The sequence below is a fragment of the Bos indicus genome, chromosome X (assembly GCF_029378745.1).
Source record: "Bos indicus isolate NIAB-ARS_2022 breed Sahiwal x Tharparkar chromosome X, NIAB-ARS_B.indTharparkar_mat_pri_1.0, whole genome shotgun sequence".
NCBI lineage: Eukaryota > Metazoa > Chordata > Mammalia > Artiodactyla > Bovidae > Bos > Bos indicus.
The window spans coordinates 17,511,491-17,535,635 of record NC_091789.1 but is presented as its reverse complement, the minus strand read 5'-3'; the positions used below and the strand labels follow the sequence as shown (position 1 = coordinate 17,535,635).

The 24,145-nt window shown below is 41.5% G+C and overlaps 1 protein-coding gene and 1 non-coding gene across 2 annotated transcripts in view; one reads left to right on the top strand and one right to left on the bottom strand.

Moving 5' to 3' along the window:
• GPC3 (glypican 3) overlaps nucleotides 1-24,145 on the top strand; it is a 463,318-nt gene that overhangs the window by 424,229 nt on the left and 14,944 nt on the right. The gene's annotated exons all lie outside the window — the stretch shown is intronic.
• Nucleotides 23,976-24,082, bottom strand: LOC139181754 (U6 spliceosomal RNA). The gene has a single exon (XR_011565497.1). It is a non-coding gene; the product is annotated as a U6 spliceosomal RNA (small nuclear RNA).

The window sequence follows — 24,145 nt, the reverse complement described above, 5'->3', positions numbered from 1 at the left end:
TGATGATAACAGTCCTCTTATGCCGGTAAATAGCCATTGACTTTCTCCATGGATTTGATGCTCAAAATCAGAACAGCCTCAGCAGGCGTAGTTCAGGGTCTCTCCAGCCTTTAGGGATTAGGTCGTGAAGGGATGAGCTGAAAGCATGGTGCTCAGGCCAGTTTTGTTGGGCTAGTCTGGGTTCCCTCTCCTTTCTCTCTCCCTGTAACCCAGTATCTTTCCCATGAATCACAGTTCCTCTGGGTGCCTGAGTCTGGCCCTAAAGCAGGGACCATAGAGCACATGGTGTTCGAGCAACTCACTCTCTGTGCTTGGGAGATCTGAGTTCACGCCTCTCCGCTCCACTTGAGACCTATAATTATTGACCCACAGCGCATTCTTGTGCTCTGTGACCATCTGGCCTGAGTACGTCCTAGGCTATCATTTGCTTGGGCAGCAGTTGGTTTAGACAGCTTATCCTGAACATATCTTTGGAAACCTGCATAATCTTGGTTCTGGGAGACTGAGCAGGCAGCCAGGCTAAAGGCCCCATGTGCTGTTCTTGGGCCCAATGCCCCAGCTAAAATAATACACTTGGAATTATTCATTATCCCTTCCATGCAACTCTAAATTTTAAATTGCATACTTGTGAGTGAGCCTGGCTTTTTGTAGGTCTTTCGTACATTAGAGAATTGCATGTTTCAAAGATTCAAAATGATTGTGGGAATGAACTTCATTCTAGCAGTAACAACAACAATAGTCAGAAACATAGTAACACTCAACACTGGTAATTCTCTCTGTGATTACACTGGCCTGAATATTACCACATTTAATCTCTACAATATCCTCTGAAAGGTTGGTGATATTATATCCCCCATTTTACAGATGAGGAAAATGAAGCTCAGAGAGATTAAGTAAATGTCTTAAGATTATGCAACTAATAAATGGTTGAACCCAGATTCCAACCCATGCCTTTTTGGCTCCAAAGGCCATGAAATTCTAAAGCCAACCCTTCGCTCTGCCTCCTCCCTTCTTGGTTCATAGGACACTTGTCTATGCCATGTAAGCCTTCAGTTGGCAGCCCATGACACAGGTCCACAAACAGGTCATGAGCAGGATTCAGCACTAGGGTCCTGAAACTGGTCATTCTGTCTATGCTGTGCTCCACTGGCCAACCCTGAGCCTCCTTGTTCTTGGTTCTCCCGATGAGAAAAGGTAGACACAAGAATTCACATAGAGTGCATGAGAGGATGCCACTGAATTGGTCAACTTGGACTTTTGTAAAAATATAAACAAATCTAGTCTAGTATTTATTCCTCTTTTCCTTGAGCCTAGACATGCTCACAAAATCAGTCCTCTTTTGGCCAGCCAAAGATCGGACATGTTCCATGAAGAAGAGATCAGTTTTAAACATCTACAACCTTGGCTGAAAAGTATAAATTTGTTCACAGAAAAATCTGGTAAGAAATGACAAAAAATCTAAAATAACTTGAACCAGTGGTTATCTTTGGCTCATATGATGTGGCCAATGAATATAGATAATCTCTACTTTATAAAGAATGTTGCATTTATTAATGTGGGCCTCTATGGAATCTCATTTTAAATATGAGTTGATGAACTGGTCATTTTTTTTTTAATAACAGCTTTTTTTAAGATATCATTAAAATACCTATATAATCACCCATTTTAAGTGTAGAATTCAGTGGTTTTTAGTATATTCACAGAGTTGCACAACTGTTACCACCATTTGAGAATATGTTCATTATCTGAAAAAGGAACTCCATGCTGCTTAGTCATAGACCCTTATCCCTCCCACTTGCCCCCCGCCCCAACTCTAGGTAAGCACTAATCTACTTTCTGTTTCTATGAATTTGCCTGTTCTTGAAATTTTGTATAGATGGAATCTTACTACATGTGATCCTTTGTGACTGGCTTCTCTCATTCAGCATAATACTTTCAAGATTCATTCATGTTGAAGTATGTATAATACTTCAGTTTTTTTATTGCCAAACAGTATTTCATTGTATGAATAGATCACAGTGTACTGTTGATGGAAGTTTGGGTTGTTCCCACTTTCTGGCATTATAAATAATGCTGCTATGAACAAGATTTTGTATGGATATGTTTTTGTTGCTCTTGGAAATAAAACTAGGAGTGGAATTTCTGGGGCTTATGGTTAAGTCTTTGCTGTTTTGAGAACTGCCAGATTGTTTGTCAAAGTGACTATACTGTTTTACATTATCACCAGTGGTATGTGAATGTTTCGATTTCTCCACATCCTTTCCAGTATTTACCTTTTTTATTATATCCTAGTGGATGTGATGTGGTATCTCCTTGTGGTTTGGATTTGCCTTTTCCTGATAACTAATGATGTTGAGCATCTTTTCATGTGCTTATTGGCCATTTGTAGATCTTCTTTGTGGAAAAATGTCTATTCAGATCCTTTGACCACTTTAAATTGTTATTTTCTTTTCACTGCTGGGTTGTATTTATATATTCTAGATACAAAACTCCTATCAGATATGACTTGCACATGTATTCTCCCATGCTTGACTTACCTTTTCACTTTACGCTATTGTTGCGGCACAAAAGTTGTTCATTTTGGTAGTGTCCAATTTATTTTTTTTCTTCTTTTCACTTGTGCTTTTCGTGTCATATATAAGGAATGATTGCCTAATCTCAGATCAGAAAGATTTACACTTCTTCTAGGAGTTTTATAGTGTTAGTTCTTACATTTAGGTCTTTCAATCCATTTTCATTTTGGCACATAGTGTGAGATAGGGATCCAAATTCATTCTTCTGCACATGGATATCTGGTTACGCTACCACGTGTTGAAAAGGCGATTCTTTCTCTATTAGATGATCTTTATACTGTCATCAAAGTCAGTTTATTACAAATGTGAAAGTTTATTTCTAGACTTTCAATTTTATTCTGTGAATATATACTTTTGCCAGTTCCTCACTGTCTTGATTTCTATATGTGCAGTAAGTTTTTAAACATGGAAATGTGAGGCCTCCAACTTTGTTCTCCTTTTTCAAGATTCTTTTGGCTATTGTGGGTATTTTGAATTTCCTTATGAATTTTAGGATCTGCTTGTCAGTTTTTAGATTTGTAGAAAAATTTGGGGGAGTTGATACCTTATCAATATTAAGTCTCCCAGTCCATGAATGGGGTGACTTTTTGCTTATCTAGGTCTTTAATTTTTTTCAACAGTGTATTACAGTATTCAGAATATAGGTTTTGCATGTCTCTTATTAAATGTATGTCTACATTTTTTATTGTTTTTGATATTGTTGTAAATGGAATTGTTTCCCTAATTTTCTGATTGCTCATCCCAAGTGTATAGAAATACAATTGACTTTTGTATGTTGATCTAGTATTCTGCTACCTTGCTGAACTCATTTATTACTTCTAATATTTTTTAGTGATTTCCTCAGAATTTTATACATGCAGAATTGTGTTGTCTGCAAATAAAGATAATTTCACTGCTTCCTTTCCGGTCTGGACACTTTTTATTTCTTTCCTGGCCTGACTACACTGGCTATAACTTCTACAATGTTGAATAGAAGAGGCAAGATCTGACATCCTTCTTGTTCCTGACCTTGTGGGGAAAGCTTTTATACATTCACCCTTAAATATGATGTTAGCACTGGGTTTTTTGTGGATGCCCTTTATCATTTTGAGGAAATTCCATTCTATTCTTAAATTGTTAAGTGGTTTTATCATGAAAAAATGTTGAATTTTGTCAAATCCTTTTTCTGCATTTATTGAAATAAGTATGTGGGATTTGTCTTTATTCTGATAATATGGTGTATTATATTGTTTACTTTTTGTATGTTAAACCAACCTTGCATTCCTAGGATAAATCTCACTTGGTCATGGTATATGGTCCGTTTTACATGTTGCTGGATTTGTTTTGCTTGTATTTTGTAAAGTTTTGTGCTTATACTTATCATGGATATTGGTCTGTAGTTTATTTCCCTTTGTGTTATATTTACATAGTAGTGTCATGGCCTCATATAATAAGTTAGTAGTGTCTCCACTTCTGCTTTTTGGAAGAGTTATGAAGGATTGTTGTTAATTCTTCTTTCAACATTTGATAGAAAAAGCCATCTGGGCCTGGGCTTTGTCACTTCAGACTTTCTATTTCTTCTTAAGTCAGTTTTGGTAGTTTGTGTATTTCTATGAATATATCCATTTCATCTAGGGTATCTAATGGTGTTGGTATACAGCTGTTCACAATATTTCCTTATAATTTTTTCCCATAAGGTTAGTTGTAATGTTCCTTTTTCATTCCTGATTTTAGTAATTTTTTTTTTCTCTTTCTTTTCCTTATTCACTTGAGCTAAATGTTGGTCAATTTTCTGATATTTCAAAGAACCAATTTTTGGTTTTGTTGATTTCATCTATTGGTTTTTCTGTTGTCTGTTACATTAATTTTGGTTAATTTCCCAAATGACTTTCTTCTTTGATCTAATTTATTTATTTATTTATGTACACAACATAAACCTAAATAAACTATATTGAAAAAGAAATCACAAAGTAAATTAGAAAATATTTTGAGATAAATGAAAATGAAGATACAACATACTAAAACTTAATGGCTTCAGGGAAAGTAGTACCATGCCATGACCTGCCCTTCAAACTGCCCTTCAACCTTCCTTTCAAACTTCCATTCTCTTCCATTCAAACTTCTCTTCTCTTCCCTTGCCTATCCTTTCCTACCATTTCCTATCCTTCCCTTCCCTCCCCTTCCCTATCCTTCCCTCCTCTTCCCTCCCCTTCCCTATCCTTCCCTCCCCTTCCCTATTCTTCCCTTCCATATACTTCCCTTCCCTATCCTTCCCATCCTTTCCCTATCCTTCTCTAAATTTCCCTATCTTTCCCTATCCTTCCCTCCCCTTGCCTCCCCGTCCTTATCTTTCACTATTCTGCCGTCCCCTTCCCTTCCCTCCACTTACCTATCCTTCCTGGCCATTCCCAGTCCTTCCATAAGTTTCCCTATCTCTCCTCATTTCCCTAGCTTTCCTTATCCTCCCCTTTCCTCCTCTCTCATTCCCTTCCCTTCCCTATCCTTCCCTATCTTTTCCTATCTTTCCCTCCCATTCTCTATCCTTCCCTCCCCTTCCCTAAATTTCCCTATCTTTCCTTATTTACGTATGTTTCCTTATCCTTCCCTTCCCTTCCCTTCCCTTCCCTGCTTCTGCTGCTAAGATGCTTCAGTCGTGTCCAACTCTGTGTGACCCCATAGACAGCAGCCCACCAGGCTCCCCCATCCCTGGGATTCTCCAGGCAAGAACACTGGAGTGGGTTGCCATTTCCTTCTCCAATGCATGAAAGTGAAGTCGCTCAGTCATGTCCGACTCAGCCTTCCCTAAATTTCCCTATCTTTCCTTATTTCCATATCTTTCCTTATCCTTCCCTTCCCTCCCCTATCTTTCCCTATCCTTCCCTTCTCTATCCTTCCCTTCCCTATCCTTCCCTATCCTTCCTTCCCCTTTTCTGTCCTTCCTTCCTCCTCCCTGTCCTTCCTTCCCCATCCCTATCCTTCCCTTCCCTATCTTTCCCTTTCCTATCCTTCCTTTTCCCTTTCCCTTTCCCTTCAGAAGAGACTTCCTATAGGTCTGTTTTTAACCCTAAAATCAAATGGTAATTGTGAATCACATGCCCTCTTCTAAAGGACATGGAGGAAGGATCTTTGCTTGAACTTTCCACTTTGTGGCTTATCTGAACTTGCAGCTTTCAATCCTTCTGCCACGTCTCCCAGGCTGAAGCAACTGATGTAAACCAGCACAGAAGTGAGGGGATTTTGAGCACTTGAATGTAGTGGTTTGTTATCCTGTTGCTGAAGCCATAAGAGCCCAGAAAGTAAGAAAGCTCTATTTGACCAGTATTCTCAATCTCCTCAGTGACAAAATCAGATCAGCTGTAGAAAATGGCTATCAATACACCTGAAAAGAAGTAGACAGCCTAAATGCATAGAACACAATGGCTGACTCTGAGTGACTGGATGAAGTCAAACGTGATGCCTAAATTGTCTGTTGCTATCATTTATGCCATTTTTAAAAGCTGACTGTACCTCAAAAAAATAAGTTCTGGAACTAATTTCCTATTTTAAATGGTGTTCAATATTGCCTTTTGTCAGTGAAAATTTCTCACTTGTAGATTTATAAGGTAATGCAAATAAACATCAAAGAAATAAAAATATTATGATCAACCAAGATGTGGGTTTCAAGACAAAAAGAAAAAATCCGATCTCTTTTCATTATTCTAAATTCTCATGATACTTATGCCATGCACATATGTATAAGTTTATAAAGCTATGCAATAATAAAAATCACAGACATTCACAGTAGGTAAGCTTAAGTTTGAAACACAGGAGAACCATTTCTTATGAGATTTTTTTTTTTTTTTTACTTCTTACATAAATGCTCTTAAAATCAACCACAAAATATCCTGTCTCTAAGTACTAAAATTGGGTACACACTGGCTACAGTAATATAAAGATGGCCAAAGACCAGGTTCTCAGACCTGGACTGTATATCTAATTCTCTTTCAGTAAATCAAGCTAGTAAAGGCAGTGAATCTCATGCTGAGAAAAGACAGAAGCCCAAGCTCAGTAGGGCCTGATTCTAGTGAGAGCTGAGACCTTGGATGCCTTTAAGAGAATCCTTTTGTTCAGCTTAAAATGAATCATCCACAGATGTGCCCATTTCATATTACATTCATTAATATCTCTGTTTTAAAATGTTCTGTATTGATACAAATGTGTTAAAGCTGATGTTTCTAGCGTAACCAAAATTTATGTAATCTAAAATAACTTCCATCTGCTAATGCTCATTATGCAATATGAAGATGGCTCTTATGAGCTTACTGTCTGTATCTATAGGGCACTATGCAGATACGGCCACATGTGTCTCACATTTAACCGTAAAATGGATACCAACGTCCATTCAGCACAGAGTAATGTGAAATACAACATTTAATTCCCAAATGCTAATTTTGCTAAGAAAAAATATAAAACCTTTCTGGTTGGGGAAGAATTTATAGAATCAGGCTTCAAGGCTATTATAATTGAAGTTGTAGCTTTACTTCAATTAAAGTTCCCATCAACAGTGATGGTCAGGAACTAGGATCATGGCAGTGGGCTCTCCTGTGAAGAAAGGCAACTTCTGTCCCCAGCTCCCAGGAACTGGGATCATGGTTTCTAAGTCTCACACACACACACGCGCAACACACAGTTGGTCCTAAAATCTTCTAGTGTTTGGCTGTAGACAGAAATAGAGCAGGAACACCACAGCTTTGAAAGGATTGTAGCTCCAAGGGTAAAAGCTCATCTGCATTGGACAACTGCTTTATATTTGTTCATTTATTGAATTGAAGGTGGGAGAAGAGGTCGACAGAGGATGAGATGGTTGGATGGCATCACCGATGTGATGGACATGAGTTTGAGTAGGCTCCAGGAGTTGGTGATGGACAGGGAAGCCTGGTGTGCTGCAGTCCATGGGGTTGCAAGGAGTCTGATATGACTGAGTGACTGGACTGAACTGCTCATTTTTTTCATGGCCCTCTACAGTTTCATCCTACTCAGCCTTTCCCATCTAATCCCTTGCTTCTTCTCGCTCAGTACAGCCAAAGTGTTTCCTGAATATTTTCCGTTTTTCCATGCCTCTGTGCCTCCCTATATACCATTCTTTTTCCATCTGAAATATTTATATCTGTCCTTCCACTTCCTCCTTCCCCTTAATCTGCACTTATCCATACCTACCCATGCTTTCCAGCCTCCTTTTCAGTGCTTCTTCCCTCATAAAATCTCCATGATTTTAAAACATTCATACCCAACCCAGAAGTGCTCGAATCCTCCTCTAAACTTTCTCTGTACCTGACCGAGACAATATAACACAGTAGATAAGAACGTAGCCACATACAAGTGTTTTGGACAACCAAGCTTCTCTGAGTCTCAGTCCCTAAATTTGTAAAATGGAGATATCACTACTTCATAGGATTCTTATGAGGGTTAAATGAAATTATGCACACTAAGAACCCACATGGTAGATGCTCTGTCAGTTGTAGCTGGCCTTAAGTACAGGGACCATGTCTTGTTCAACTTTGTACCCTCAGCACTTAGCATTGTTCCTGGCCCAGAGTGGGTACTATGTGACTGTTTCTGGAGTCAATAGGCACCCCTTTAATAAAGGGAGGACATGCTTTCTAGACATCTGGGAGTTAATCTACTGGGTCTGTCACTTGCCTTCCTCTAGCTTCCTTGTTAGCCTACAAAAGGGAGCTGCTCACTGCAGACTGTAGTAGCTTTCTCTCTGCTTAAGTTGGCCATCAGGTTGAACAATACAAATTGGGCGTTCGGTGCTTCATTCTAGCCTTCTGATTATTCTCTGAGGATTTGTTCTCCTATGTCAGACCTGGAGCTTATCCTTTGTTAAGGATTGAATTCATTCAGAATTTTGCACTGTTAGGTTTTTAAAGCAATTTCAACTGGTTTGGTAGTTTGTTTATTGTTGGCCAGTGTGACTTCCTTTTCTCTCAAAATCCCTTTGAAAAGTTCTGTAAAGTTTTTGGTACATTCAAAAGAACATGAAAGGTTTTATGTGTAAATAAATGAGAAATGCTTTGGTTTCTCCTAAAGTGCTTCTCTGGTAAAGTCAAGAGGAAAACATGTGTTGTAAATGGGCCCCAGTTTTTATTTGCTGGATTTGGGCCTCTCTGCAATCCCTTTTTGACAGATATGTGGAGCATGTTGAATTCCAAGTTGACTTTCAATTAAACTACATTTCTATATTTTCTTTTAAAAAGTATTCTTAGGGATATGGGGGAAAATCTTTAGTGCCAGAGACACTGGTCAATAGCTTGACCACATTTTCAGGAGATAAAGGCAAGGATAAATCCAAATGAGGAACAGGAAACTCAAATGGAAGAAAAGTAAGTAACTAAAAGAGCTCTGCTATGGACCATTGGTTTGACTGCAAAGGAGAATGTGAGTTTTGTCCATCACAGGCAAAATGTGCAACTCTTAATTGTGTTTTCAGAATTGGAGGATGCTACTCCGATGGGATGTGGCCATAATTTTTAAGCGATCAGAGTCTTTAGTCTGTTGTTTCTCTTCTTAGAGCCAAGGTAAGGGTCTCGTGGCAAGGCAGATTGGACATGCAGTTCTGTGCCACCGTTACACACTTAGGTGCACTCTAGGAAGGGGAAGAGACTGGGTCCACCCAGGAAACTTGGCATTCAATCCACGGTATGGTACACAGTATACACTCCAAAGTACTTGAACAAAGGGAAGGAACTAGCCTGATAAGAATGTGTTCCTTGCAGCTTCCTGCTGGCATCAGTGCAGGAGAAATAAGGGAAATACTGACCTTTTCTCTGCCCTTGTGACTCTTGAGCCAATTCCTGCTTGGGTGTCACTGAATTTCAGAAAAAGGTGGAAGGAAAGGGGAAGATTCCCTTTTTAATTTTATCCTATCTTTCCTGTCTCTGCTTGGAAGCTACTGACATATGGACAGACTCAAAGGTTTTTGGTTTTGTTCATTACTTATCACTTTTGTGGTCTAGAAGTCAAGCTTGAGCTAGGTCACAGGGCACAGTGGTGGTTGTTGGTGGTGAGAGGTAAGGTGGAGCTGAGGGAATAAGGCCATCTCTGTAGGAAGAAAAGGCCCAAGGTCATGTTTTGACCTTGTGTCTGCTCACCTTCTGCAGCATAAACCAATTGGTGAGTATTTTATTTGCATAGGATACCTGAAGCTATACAGGTATGTTATATTCATTTTGATACCTCATGTGGTGTCCGTAGGTTTCACGGGCTTAGCTGCAGTACAGCTAAAGATTTTGGAAGAATGGAAGACAAGTAGCAATGTCAGCGCATGTCTGACTTCCATACCACCACATGGGTAGAGTTTGTGTGTGTGTGTGTGTGTGTGTGTTAATTAAAAATTGAATTCAGAATATTGTAAAGCAATTATCTTTCAATTAAAAATAAATGTAAAAAAAACGAATTCAGTTCTCAGTTAGGAAGCCAAAAAAAAAAAAGTTGAAAAGCCACAGTAACTCCTAGTGCCCCATGTTATGAACAGAAGTGCCTTCATTCAGGTCAGGCCCCCCGTGTCCTCTCCAGAGGAGGGCCACCCTGTTGGCGTCTGGACGTGGATGATGGTTCTTAAACTACACATAGGAATCCCTCACTGCCGCCGTCAACACCTGCACTCTAGACAAATGACTCACTCATTGTGCCAGCAGACACATCACTGAAACAGATCGTAATCTGCAACAGAATCCATTGGGCCAGCAATACACATTGGGGAGTGGGTATCGTCATGGAGCCTGGCAAGCTCTACATGGAAAAATGATTCAAAGGAAGCATTCTGGCCAGTCCAGTTCTGAGGCTAATGGCTTTATTTGGGAAAATTAGTCATTCTTCCACTTTTGACCAACAAATATTTATTGAGATCCCACTAAATATTGAGTCTTCTACAAGGAACTTGACATAAATGCTCTCATGTAATATGCGCAGCAGCTAGTGGGGGAGGTAATTAGGCTCCCTTTAGAGATGACAAATGGAGAAGGCAATGGCACCCCACTCCAGTACTCTTGCCTGGAAAATCCCATGGACGGAGGAGCCTGGTGGGCTGTAGTCCATGGGGTCGCTAAGAGTCGGACACGACTGAGCGACTTCACTTTGACTTTTCACTTTCATGCATTGGAGAAGGAAATGGCAACCCACTCCAGTGTTCTTGCCTGGAGAATCCCAGGGACGGGGGAGCCTGGTGGGCTGCCGTCTATGGGGTCACACAGAGTCGGACACGACTGAACTGACTTAGCAGCAGCAGCAGCAGCAGAGATGACAAAACCGAGGTAAAAGAAGTCAAGTGACTTGCTCAAAGTCTTACTGCTGGCGATAGGTGGAGTTTAGATCTGCTCTCAGGTCTGTCTTTTCCTCAAAATCTCCCTTTGCTGCCTGTGGCATGCCAGGAATGCTTTCTCCTTATTTCACGTTATTTCATAGCTCAGTTCTCCCCAAGAGCATAAATCTGTTAAGGGCTCCATCGTTACCAAGGTCCCTTGAGGATGGGCCACTTGATGATTTTTAGTGGCCACCTTCAAAGTTTTCCAAATTCCTTTCTGGCTAACTGTATGCAGGTAGTCGATGGCATGGGAAAATGCCCTCATCTGCATTAACTTGGGAAGGTGCAAGGGCTGAAGACAAGGTGCTCAGAGAGAATTGAATTCAGCCAGTTATTTCAGCTCAATTCATGCATTTTTATGGCATACCTCCTCTGCGCCTCACACATTGTTAGACATGATGAGGATGAAGAAGCCACATGTGATAGTATGTGCTCTCCAGGAGGAAGGAAGGTATAGAACCAAAGAGTTTGTACTTAATCCTAGGAACAGCAGGGAGGCACTGGTGATTCTTGAGCAGAGATGTGACAACTGCTCCCAAGGTTATTTTCATTCACTCCTGCAAGGCTACCTTGGGGGTCAGGAACGGAAAGAGCACAGGGTGGTGGGCACTGGGAAAGCCTGACTGCATGCTCCTGGGGTATTAAAGACGTGACAGTTTCTGCATCTTTGCCTAGCACCTCCCATACATGTGAAATCCCACAGTTGAGTGGAAAGGATATAAACCATCTGCAGTAACATATTTGTTTAAAAAGGAGACACCAGCATGAAGACTTAGCAACTTTGAACCAGTTGAAAGAAGAGCAGCTGCCTGATATTTTTGTAGTGCTTATATTGATTGTTCATCTTCCATTCTTCTTGTGGTTTGTGTTACTAGCATATTTGTATTGGTTCTGCCAAAAGAATCCTTGAGAGAAGAAAAATTCATAAATTATTTTGGAGAGTTTAAATCTACATAAGAATTAAAGTCCCCTGGAGCTTTGGGCCACTGGCGTGCACAGTTGAAGTACATAAGATTATGTGTGCTGTGTGCTAAGTCACTTCAGTCATGTCTGACTCTGTGCGACACGATGGACTGTAGCCCGCCAGGCTCCTCTGTCCATGGGATTCTCCAGGCAAGAATGCTGGAGTGGGTTGCCATGCCCTCCTCCAGGGGATCTTCCTGACCCAGGGATCAAAGCCATGTCTCTTAGGTCTCCTGGATTGGCAGGCAGGTTCTTTACCACTTGCACCACCTCGGAAGATTCAGTTCAGTTCAGTCGCTAAGTCATGTCCAACTCTTTGCAACCCCATGGACTGCAGCATGCCAGGCTTCCCTTTCTATCACCAAGTCCTGGAGCTTACTCAAACTCAGGTCCATCGAGTCGGTGATGCCATCCAGCCATCCCATACTCTGTTGTCCCCTTCATGAGTGTCCTTTTATATCTTAGGGGCCTGGGGGAGGGGCCAGGAATCTCCCATCCCTATTTGCCTTTTTCTGGAATGTTTGCATTTTGGAGGTACCCGCTCTGTGCCAGACGCCATGCTAAGTGTTCTCACACAACCTTACAGCAACACTGTTTTTACAGGTGAGGAAACTATGGTCCAGAGAAGTTATATAACTTGCCTGAAGTCAGAGTTTAGTATATAGTTGGTCCGTTATTGACATCTCTATTTCCGGCTCCCAGTCTAGGACTCTTACCACTATACTATATTACCTTCCTCCCCGATCTATTTGGCATTCCTAGAGTTTACACGGAGAAGGCAATGGCACCCCACTCCAGTACTCTTGCCTGGAAAATCCCATGCATGGAGGAGCCTGGTGGGCTGCAGTCCATGGGGTCACTAAGAGTCGGACACGACTGAGCGACTTCACTTTCACTTTTCAGTTTCATGCATTGGAGAAGGAAATGGCAACCCACTCCAGTGTTCTTGCCTGGAGAATCCCAGGGACGAGGGAGCCTCGTGGGCTGCCGTCTGTGGGGTCACACAGAGTCAGACATAACTGAAGCGACTTAGCAGCAGCAGAGTTTACACAGTATGCATCACAGGAAAAGGATGGCAGTCTCTGATTTGTTCATGAGCACTCATTGTCACTTAAAACCCAGGGTTCTGCAGAAATAGGGCTTGAGACTGTTGTGTTGTGATGGGGGAGAGGGACATGTTGAGAGAATTGGGTACTGATGGAGCAGTGCTAGCCTAGGAAAGTTGCCCTGATCTGCTACAAGACAGCGTGAAGTCAGCAAATCTCTTGAGAAGACAAGGAAGGACCGTGATGCAAAGGACATTAAAATGGGAAGAGATACGCTTGTCTTCTCAATTTTGTCCCAGGTAGACGAGTTAACAACGTGGGGCTATCTGATTTCTTCCTATTCCTTCTGCGGATCCAGGATCCATCTCCCCCAGGGAGCTTGTGGACTGGTAACAGAGATCAAGGTTGATAAATGGTCTCAAGGCCAACTAACAGTGGCAGGTCACTCGAGGGTGGGTCAAAATCTCAGACTTGATTCTGGGATCCCTTTAAGTTCCTGAACTCCTCTGTTAGGTTATGAATTCATAATTTGGCATTGTCCCGACCTTTCAGCACACTCCTCCCAAGTACTTCTAGAAGAAGTGTTGGCATGGGAAATGAAGTCTGGTGAAGAGTTGGCCAGAACCCCACCCCTACATTTTTGAGGGCCATGACACAGGACACCCCATTGTTAGAAATGGTCATGGTACACACGTAGGAAATGGGACATAGAGCCCGACCTGGCTAAATCACACACTTACAGGTGCCTGGGCCCAGAGTCCGGGCTTTGGAGGAATAAAATTTAGGGAATCCTTGTCAGCAAATGAAGGGTTAAGTAGACTGAACTGCCCGCAAAGGAAAAAGGAAGTATTTGAACTTTGTTATTTCAAAAATGCTTGATGTGCTAGCCTATTGCTTTTTACCATCACAAAGCTATGAGGAGTGACAACTTGATTTATATCTGAAATCTAGTATCTGGCATTTCAAAACAGTCACAAGAACTGTATGCAAGAAAACATTTCCTATCTTCAGTTACCTGTAACCGCCTCTTTCTCATTTGAGCGGATTTTGTGAATCAGATTATTTCTAATATATGTAACATTAAGCACCACTGATTGCACGTTCAAACTCAATCTATCTAGACACAAATCAATTGGACCGACTTTCTAAAAAAGAAAGTTGAATTGTCTTGTTTCCATAGCATTAGATAGCCAGCCTGCCTCTTTCATCCTCCAAGTGTTTTGGATTCTTGTAGCTCAGCTTCATTTATTGGTCCCTAAACAAAAATTTAAATATACCCAAACTCAGCCTATTCAGGGAACAGAAACATATTTCAGTTGTCTTTTTTTCTTTTTTCCTGACCATTTCCCTCTCTTTGGTCCACAAATTAGGACTTATGTATTATTTCAGTCAATTCCCTCGATAAACCTGTGAAGGTAGTGGTATTATGTTCACTTTTCAGATTAGCAATCAAGAGCTCAGATTTTTAAAAATATGGTCACATAGCTAGTAAGTGAGGGACCTGAGAGAATGGGTTAGGAACCTGGGACCCTCAGTCTCTGACACTGCCCTTCTAGATCCTAACATTCCCGGGACAGCTCCATGATGGTGATCCTCATTTCAGACTAATCCAGTGGAAGCAGACTAGCATCTCTCCAGAACGGACCTGGCCGTGCAAATTCCATCTGAGTTCTACTTTACCACATTACCTATATTGCAGATGGAGACTAAGGCACAGACATCAAGTCATTTATTCTTTGTTTTTAAATTTATTTATTTATTTTAATTGGAGGCTAATTACAATATCGGTAGGCGTACATGTGTCCCCTCCATCCTGAACCTCCCTCCCACCTCCTCATTTATTCTTGATCTTGGAGAAACTCAAGACTAGAACCTCATACCTCTAAGGGAAACTGAGCCAGGCGGCCTCCTTATTTTAATGCTGCTTGGGAAGGTTTTCGTGACTCCTTCACCTTTTTGATTTTACACGAATATTCCAAGATGCCCAGAAGTTTTCCAGGGCCTAATTTCATTCTTTTGAGTTCTCTTAAAGTTAAAACAGAAAGTCTATATGTGTGTGCCACGTGTATATTTTAGAACTTTGTGTTTTATGTACTATGGCTTTCAAGCCATATTATTATGGATTTATACAGGTTTTCATAATCACTCAAATGGTGCAATTCATGCTTTTGTCATCAAATATAAACTAAATTTCCTAATGGAGAATGCACTTGGTCTGGAACAATGCCAAAAAGAGTCCAAAGAAGCCACTGGAAGTTTGCTTCCCCAAATATGTGTTGATGAATTATCAGGTGTTCAATTAAAAATACAGAACTGATTTTTAATTCCTATTGAAATCGTTGCAAGTGCTCCAGGTTCTATCGCTTGTGCACTTTACATGCCTTCTCCATTATTAACATAAAGAAATTAATGTTTTACAAGCTTCAATACTTGATGCCATATGCGTCCTGAGGATATTTAAAGGGAGAAGAAATGTAAATAGAATGAAATTCTTAAGCAAGATTACTGATATGACAGGACTAAAGAGCTTGGGAGTCTGTGAAAAGTGCCTCTTTTCTTCCCTTTAATAAGTCCATTACTTGCACTTGGGCATATTTTAAGGTCCTTTTCATGCTGAATCTAGAGTTGAGCATGCTTTGCATTTCAAGCTTTGTCTATGAATCAGTAGAAGCCAAAGTTATTTCTGCTTTAAAATAACAGGAGCCAGGAACAGCTAATCTCTTTTCATTCTGAGTTCTTGACATTATTTTACTGGACAAAGTTTGTGTTGGCTACAAAACAGGCCATTCATAACATCTATGAGAAGGAATTTAGGTAAGAATGAAGAGAGATTGTAGGATGTATAAAGACTCCCTCTCCTGAGGCCATTAAGAAATTCCAAATTGGTGCTGTTTTGAATAGTGACATTGCATTAGCCTTGCTAATTTCAGTCATTCAGGCTGATAGTCTGTTTACCAATCTACTAGATGAAACCTTCCCCTAACTACAGCTTCTTACCCAAGGTGAGTTGGTATTTTTAGACAGGCGTGGGGGCGCAGGGGGTGGGTAGGTAGTGAGAGAAGTTGGAAGGTGATCAAGGCTAGCACAGTAGAGCCTCTCAGCCAGAAACTCTTTGGAAAGTGGTGTATGTGTTTAATGCCTCAGTAAGACATGTCCTACATTGTTGAAGGAAGTTTCCTTTCCTTTCCTTTCCTTAAGGAGGAATGAGAATATGAGATTTTGTCACACCCCTGGCTCATTGCATCCAACCTCTTTGATTATCTCTGACTTTTGTCTGTAGTTCAATAATCAGGACTGGCAAAATAATCCATCCACGTGTGTTTGTTTTTAAGTGGGCATATATTTGCTCTTCAGTTCATAAAAATGTGCAAATAAACTGACAGATAATTAGTGGCAAAAACTCCAGGGGATAGGGAACTCCTTTTTAGGGGAGACTACATGTAAATGACATTCTCATAAATCTCTCTGGACTAACTGGCGTCTCACATCATGCTGGAAAAATGTATGGAGGGAAATCTTTGGAGCTTCGCAAGCAGAGAAAGTAGAAAGATTGCCGAGTGTTTGAAAGGGTTTAGGGTTTCATTGGAAGAGCAGCTGCACCCCACCATGCCTGTGCTCAGATACACGGAACACCAGTGAAGTGGTGCGCTGGAAATCATGGGGCACAGAGAAGCCCGCGTGAGGGCAGGGGGCCCTCCACGCCCACTCACATCCGGCCCTGAGTTACTGACCTAGGTTTCCTGTCAGTCAGTGACTGAGACCAAAGGACACGACAAGATCCTTCCCTGAGCTCCACGGGCCATCACACAGTAAAGATGAGAGCGAGAAAGAGGAGGGGTGGGGTGGGGGTGGGAAAACAGGAGAGATTTACTTAGGCTCTAGAGCAATGTCTCTCCAGAGAGAGGACTAATATTTCTGGTTTTCTCAAGTAACAAAAAATAACACCCGTAGCGGATTCATGTTAATGTATGGCAAAACCAATACAATATTGTCAAGTAATTAGCCTCCAATTAAAATAAATAAATTTATATTTAAAAAAAACAAAAATAAATTTATATTTAAAAAAAATAACACACTTGTAGAGCACGTTAAGGTTTAGAAATCACGTTTACATATCTTCTCATACTTCTCATCCTTCTCACTTAAGAAGCAGCACAACTTTGGTGCCCAGTAACCAAGGATTCTCTGCTTACAGGCAGAACTAGAAAGGTGCAAGGGTCAGGCTCCACCCCAGAACCCCCACTGCACTCAGCTCCTGCCTTTCTTGTGGCACTTCCCCCATTCTAACCTGGATACAGTGATTTTTGTTCCTGTCTCTCCTTCCTGACAGGATAGAGAGGTCCTTGAGGCCAATGACTGAGTTTTCCTCATCTCCGTATCCCCCATGGCACCTGGCACAGTGTCTAGCAAACAACAGGCTCCCAGTTGATACTCATGGTCTGCGCCTCCCTAGATGGACTCCTTGAGGATGGGTGCCGTCAGTGAGAACTGCAGTGCCAGGCCTGCATGGTTCTCAGGACGTCAGTAAATGTTCCTAATGCTGAGCAAGTAATTAGTTAATTACACTGGACCAACCATACATAACACAAACCCTTCCATTCAGCCTCGGCTGCCACTCGTCCACCTCAAGGGGTTATCAGTGATATCACATTTAAAATGACATCTTTTAGAACAACTCAGGTATTTGTAACAAATTTAAGGACCCAGAATTTGATACATTTTCAGTCCTATTTTCTGCCAAAAGAGCCCAAGGGTGAGAAGAGGTTTTAGGGAAAGAGAAAAAAGTCACGAGGTAAACAAGGCAGGCTGAGAGGCTGGGGGGTGAAGAACGCTGCCTGAGTCTGTATCCAGGGCCCCATACTCTCTACACTCTGCCCGCCTGCCTGGGGCATGAGAAAGGTGAAGCCAAAAAAAAGAAAAAAAAATCAAATTGAAAAGGAGGCCTCCTAAACTCAGTCTTAGGCTTAATACTAAGGGGAAAAAAAGATTTGAGGATTACTTACCTTGTTGTTAGTCAAAAGGGGGCTTCGGATTTCTCCCCTGGGTGACCTAAGCTGTAATCTGTCTCTATAGTCCTCTGTTAATACTTCTTCCATTTGTGAGGAAATTATAGTGACCGCAGCAGCTCGACTTACTTTCTGTAATCTCTTGGCAGAGAAATTAAAAAGACAACAAAAATTGCTGTCCAACTGGAATACTGCATGACATAGGGGGAATTGATTGGGACAAATCAATGGAAGAAAACAATCTCTATTTAAGGAGAATGCATCTTTAATCATGGTAATCCCTTTAGTAAATTACTTTCTCTGGTGACATGGCATACCTAATTACAGTTTGCTCATTTTGATTCCCCCTTATAGTGTTCCTTGCTGCTAAGGCGGTGGTGGATTTGCAGGCTGAGCAGTGAACTTATTAGTGGCATTAAAAACTCAGCCAATTGGGTCTCAGGACCAAGATGTCACCACATTTAGAAGTGAATCAGAGATCACAGGACAATTATATTTTCATTTCACTTCCTCAGATTTAGTTTCCATCCCCTTAATGATCTGGATTCTCTGCTCTGAGAAGTATTCTCAATATCCTTCTAAAATTGTGAAAATAAAAATGGAATACAATAGTAAAATGGGTATAACCAAAGACAGCTTATGTACTAAGATTTGTTCCACAATCCAGTTTATACAGTTAAGCATAATATTAGGGGTTTTTGTTGGGGCTGGGGGCGGGGGGGGGCTGTGCTGCACAGCATGTGGGATCGTAGTTCCCTAACTAGGGATCGAACCTATGCCCCTTGCATTGGAAGTGGGTCATTGTGACTCCCAGGTATTCTGTGGCTGTTGTGACCAGACAGATTTGTTATAACTCAGAAGTACCTCCTTTGTTTTAAATGAGTATCTGTCTGTTTTAAAAATAGTTGTTGCAATAGGGTGATGATTTTTCCCCAAAGATGCTTTAATATCATCCTATGTTATTGATGGGCTTCCCAGGTGGCACTAGTGATGAAGAATCAGCCCGCTGATGCTGGAGATGTAAAAGATATGGGTTCAATCCCTGGGTCAGGAAGGTTCCCTGGAGGAGGGCATGGCAACCCACTCCAGCATTCTTGCCTGAAGAATCCTATGGACAGAGGAGCCTGGTGGGTTACAGTTCATACTGTTGCAAAGAGTCGGACACAACTGAAGCGACTTAACACGCATAAACATATTATTAATATCCTCTATGAGGAACCAGAGATCAAATTGCCAACATCCAATGGATCATCGAAAAAGCAAGAGAGTTCCAGAAAAACATCTATTTCTGCTTTATTAACTATGCCAAAGCCTTTGACTGTGTGGATCACAATAAACTGTGGGAAATTCTGAAAGAGATGGGAATACCAGACCACCTGACCTGCCTCTTGAGAAACCTATATGCAGGGCAGGAAGCAACAGTTAGAACTGGACATGGAACAACAAACCGGTTCCAAATAGGAAAAGGAGTACGTCAAGGCTGTATACTGTCACCCTGATTATTTAACTTATATGCAGAGTACAAAATGAGAAACGCTGGGCTGGAAGAAACACAAGCTGGAATCAAGATTGCTGGGAGAAATATCAATAACCTCAGATATGCAGATGACACCACCCTTATGGCAGAATGTGAAGAGGAACTAAAAAGCCTCTTGATGAAAGTGAAAGAGGAGAGTGAAAAAGTTGGCTTTAAGCTTAACATTCAGAAAACTAAGATCATGGCATCTGGTCCCATCACTTCATGGGAAATAGATGGGGAAACAGTGGAAACAGTGTCAGACTTTATTTTTTGGGGCTCCAAAATCACTGCAGATGGTGACTGCAGCCATGAAATTAAAAGACGCTTACTCCTTGAAAGGAAAGTTATGACCAACCTAGATAGCATATTCAAAAGCAGAGACATTACTTTGCCAACAAAGGTCCATCTAGTCAAGGCTATGGTTTTTCCAGTGGTCATGTATGGATGTGAGAGTTGGACTGTGAAGAAAGCTTAGTGTCGAAGAATTGATGCTTTTGAACTGTGGTGTTGGAGAAGACTCTTGAGAGTCCCTTGGACTGCAAGGAGGTCCAACCAGTCCATCCTAAAGGAGATCAGTCCTGGGATTTCTTTGGAAGGACTGATGCTGAAGCTGAAACTCCAGTACTTTGGCCACCTCATGTGAAGAGTTGATTCATTGGAAAAGACCCTGATGCTGGGAGGGATTGGGGGCAGGAGGAAAAGGGGACGACAGAGGATGAGATGGCTGGATGGCATCACCGACTTGATGGACATGAGTTTGAGTGAACTCTGAGAGTTGGTGATGGACAGGGAGGCCTGGCGTGCTGCGATTCATAGGGTCGCTAAGAGTCGGACACGACTGAGTGACTGAACTGAACTGAACTGAATGTCATCATTTTAAGAAAAAAATAATCTCCTTACTCTCAAAATTTTCTCCAACCCAGCTTTCCCAACTTCTGTCCTACTATCTTGCAACTTATCTCCCATGCATAGCCTCCATCCCTACTTGTCAGTGTTATTCTTGGAATATTTCTGAAAGAAAGACACCATGTTTTCAAAGGTGTATGTCAGAGGATGTTCACTACAGCCTTGTTCATGCTGGGGAGAAATTAAAAACAAACTAAATGCCTATTAGTGGGAAAATGCCTAATAGCACCGTTATATCTATTCATACTATGGAATTTCTCGCAGTGATTAAAGGAATGAGGCAGTTCTCCATGTATTAGCATTCAAAGATTTCCAAGACCTAGTAGCATATGCATATAAAATACATTTACTGGTAATTACCTCTTTGGAGTTGTGGAAAGGGACATGTTGAAAAGGTGGCTGCTTTTTTTTTTTAACTCCATATATTCAAGTATTGTTTCAATCTTTAGCTTCAAGAACATATTCATGTGTTGAGTACTTCAAAAATTAACAAAATAAAAAGAGTCTGTCAACTGTGTGGAGGATGGTTTACGTGAGAAGGAGACCAGGGGAGAGGTTAGAAGAATGTCATCTAAGCAGTAGTGGAATAAGCAGTGGCGCTGGGAAGGGGAAGAAGTCACAGAATATTAAGGAAGCAGAATTCATGGGATGTGAGAATTAATTACACCTGGAGGATGGAAAAGGAAAAGGAATCTAGGGTGACTTGTGGGTTTCTGGCTTGGGCAAATGGATAGCTCAGTTCAGTCCAGTCACTCAGTCATGTCTGACTCTTTGCGACCCCATGGACTACAGCACGCCAGGCCTCCCTGTCCATCACCAACTCCCAGAGTTTACTCAAACTCATGTCCATTGAGTTGGTGATGCCACCCAACCATCTCATCCTCTGTCGTCCCCTTCTCCTCCCCCCTTCAATCTTTCCCAGCATCAGGGTCTTTTCAAATGAGTCAGTTTTTCACATCAGATGGCCAAAGTATTGGAGTTTCAGCTTCAGCATCAGTCCTTCTGTTGTAGCCACGTGTTCCCGGAAACAAACTCACTCAGAAGGACAATGCAGATAGTGGAGTGCAGTTTATTACACCGGCGGGCCCAAGGCAGAGTCTCCTCTTAGCCAAGGACCCTGACCAGCATTTGTGAAAATCTTTTATACCCCATGTGTACATGTCTGAACCCACCACTCCAAATTCCTTGAGACACATAAACAAAGGAAGGGTAAATACAATCCAAATAACCCCATCAATTCACGTGTTATGTGCTCAAAAGTTAAATAATTAGCCAATAATCAATAAGCCCAAGGTTACACTCCGATAGGTACGGAAAAATTTATGGCCTGACCAGAGGGGGTCTTATCCTTCTGTCATTTCCATAGTCACTAAACACAGAGTTCAGAGTCCATTGGAGAGGTGGCCGAGCATAATCAGCATGAACAGACCTAAGATGGAGTCCAGGCCCTATGAATTCCCTCTTCACTTTCAATGAATATTCAGGACTGATTTCCTTTAGATGGACTGGTTGGATCTCCTTGCAGTCCAAGGGACTCTCAAGAGTCTTCTCCAACACCACAGTTCAAAAGCATCAATTCTTCAGTGCTCAGCTTTCTTTATAATCCAACTCTTATATCCATACATGATTACTGGAAAAACCATAGCTTTGACTAGATGGACCTTTGTTGGCAAAGTAATGTCTCTGCTTTTTAATATGCTGTCTAGGTTGGTCATAACTTTTCTTCCAAGGAGCAAACGTCTTTTAATTTCATGGCCGAAATCACCATCTGCAGTGATTTGGGACCCCAAGAAAATACAGTCTGTCACTGTTTCCACTGTTTCCCCATCTATTTGCCATGAAGTGATGGGACCAGATGCCATGATCTTCGTTTTCTGAATGTTGAGCTTTAAGCCAACTTTTTCACTCTCGTCTTTCACTTTCATCAAGTCTCTTTAGTTCCTCTTCACTTTCTGCCATAAGGGTGGTGTCATCGGCATATCTGAGGTTATTGATATTTCTCCTGGCAATCTTGATTCCAGCTTGTGCTTCATCCAGTTTTCAAGTACTGGATGGCTAGTTGAAGCTAATCTGAACTGGGGCGAGGGTAGGGCAGCAGGGGCCCACTGGAAGAAGAGCAGCTAAGGGAATAGAAACACTGTGTTGTTTGTGGCTTATTGAGTCTGAGTTGCCTGAGGGACATCCAGGTCAGAACAGTTCACTTTCCAGACAATGTCTGAGCAAGAGATAGATTTGGGACTCTGGGGAAAGAGAAAACCAGGGCCGCAGATGAGAACGTTCAAGAAGGCTTATCAAGTGAGAAGTGAGGAGAGTCAAAGAAGGAGAGAACACCTGTCTTTAAGAAAAACAGCCCCCAGAGCAGTCTGAGAATGATTAGAGGAGGGACCTGAGAGGAAGTGGTATCAGATAGTGAGGAGGACAGCTAGTTTTAAGACAGAGTAGCCAACAACAGTATTGGATGGTGCAGAGAGCTCAAGATGAGAAGATGAGAAACTCAAAAGAAACCATTGAGGGATTAACTGTAAACTAGTATGAGGGACCTTATGGGTAAAGCTCCATGACTGATAGCTGCTGCTGCTAAGTCGCTTCAGTCGTGTCCGACTCTGTGTGACCCCATAGACGGCAGCCCACCAGGCTCCCCCATCCCTGGGATTCTCCAGGCAAGAACACTGGAGTGGGTTGCCATTTCCTTCTCCAATGCACGAAAGTGAAAAGTGAAAGTGAAGTCGCTCAGTCATGTCCGACTCTTAGCGACCCCATGGACTGCAGCCCACCAGGCTCCTCCATCCATGGGATTTTCCAGGCAAGAGTACTGGAGTGGGGTGCCATTGCCTTCTCCTCCATGACTGATAAAAATGGTCTGAAATTGAATTACAATGGTTGCACACCTTGCTAAATTTACTAAAAGTCATTGAACTGTATACCTGAAATTTACTTGAAGTAGGTGATGTGGTATGTACTCAATAAATTTCTTTAAAAAGTAAAAATGAGGGGTGGGGGAAGTATATATTGGAACTTAGTTTGAAGCAAGCTCTGATTCCAGGGAGAACTTTCCAGTCTAACCTCTTCTTCCTAATTGGTTAGAAAAAGTCCCATGAAATACAACAGGCAGGAAGCGTACATTGCTGATGCCACATCCTGATCCTTCCCCAATCTCTTGGAACATCAAAAACTCCTTTATGTGTGTGATTTGCTTTTCACCCAGCAATAAATACTACCACCCTATTCCCTGTCTTCCTTCAGATGATTGCAGTATAGTTGCTGTGTTCATTATTTGTATTAACTTCTAGCATATATTTCCATTTTATAGTGCCAGGCTATAAGGCCCCGGTTCTGATCTGTTTTGTTGTTGTTGATTGCATTTTAGTGTCTTTAAATGTGGCTTCATTATTGCCCCTGCAAGGCCTTTCAGTCTGAAATCTCATCATTCATTTTCTAACACCTCTCTTATGCTTATAGCCTGATGCCTCGTTCTTCTCAGTCATTTCCCTTCTTAAATTGATTTGGCCAATGACATGTATTTGTGTGTTAACAGGCACATTTGCCTTATTCTGTAGACAGGTAAAAACAATATGGAAAACCTCTGCCCCTTCTTAGTTATAAGGAACTAGGGCTGCCCTTGACCCTATGTATTTTTTAAAAAATATGGAACACTTAATGAATTTGCGTGTCATCCTTGTACAGGGACCATGCTAATTGTCTCTGTGTCATTCCAGTTTTAGTATACGTACTGCCAAAGCAAGCACAACCCTATTTATTTTTTATGTATTTACTTTTTAAATTGAAGTATAGTTGATTTACAACATTTT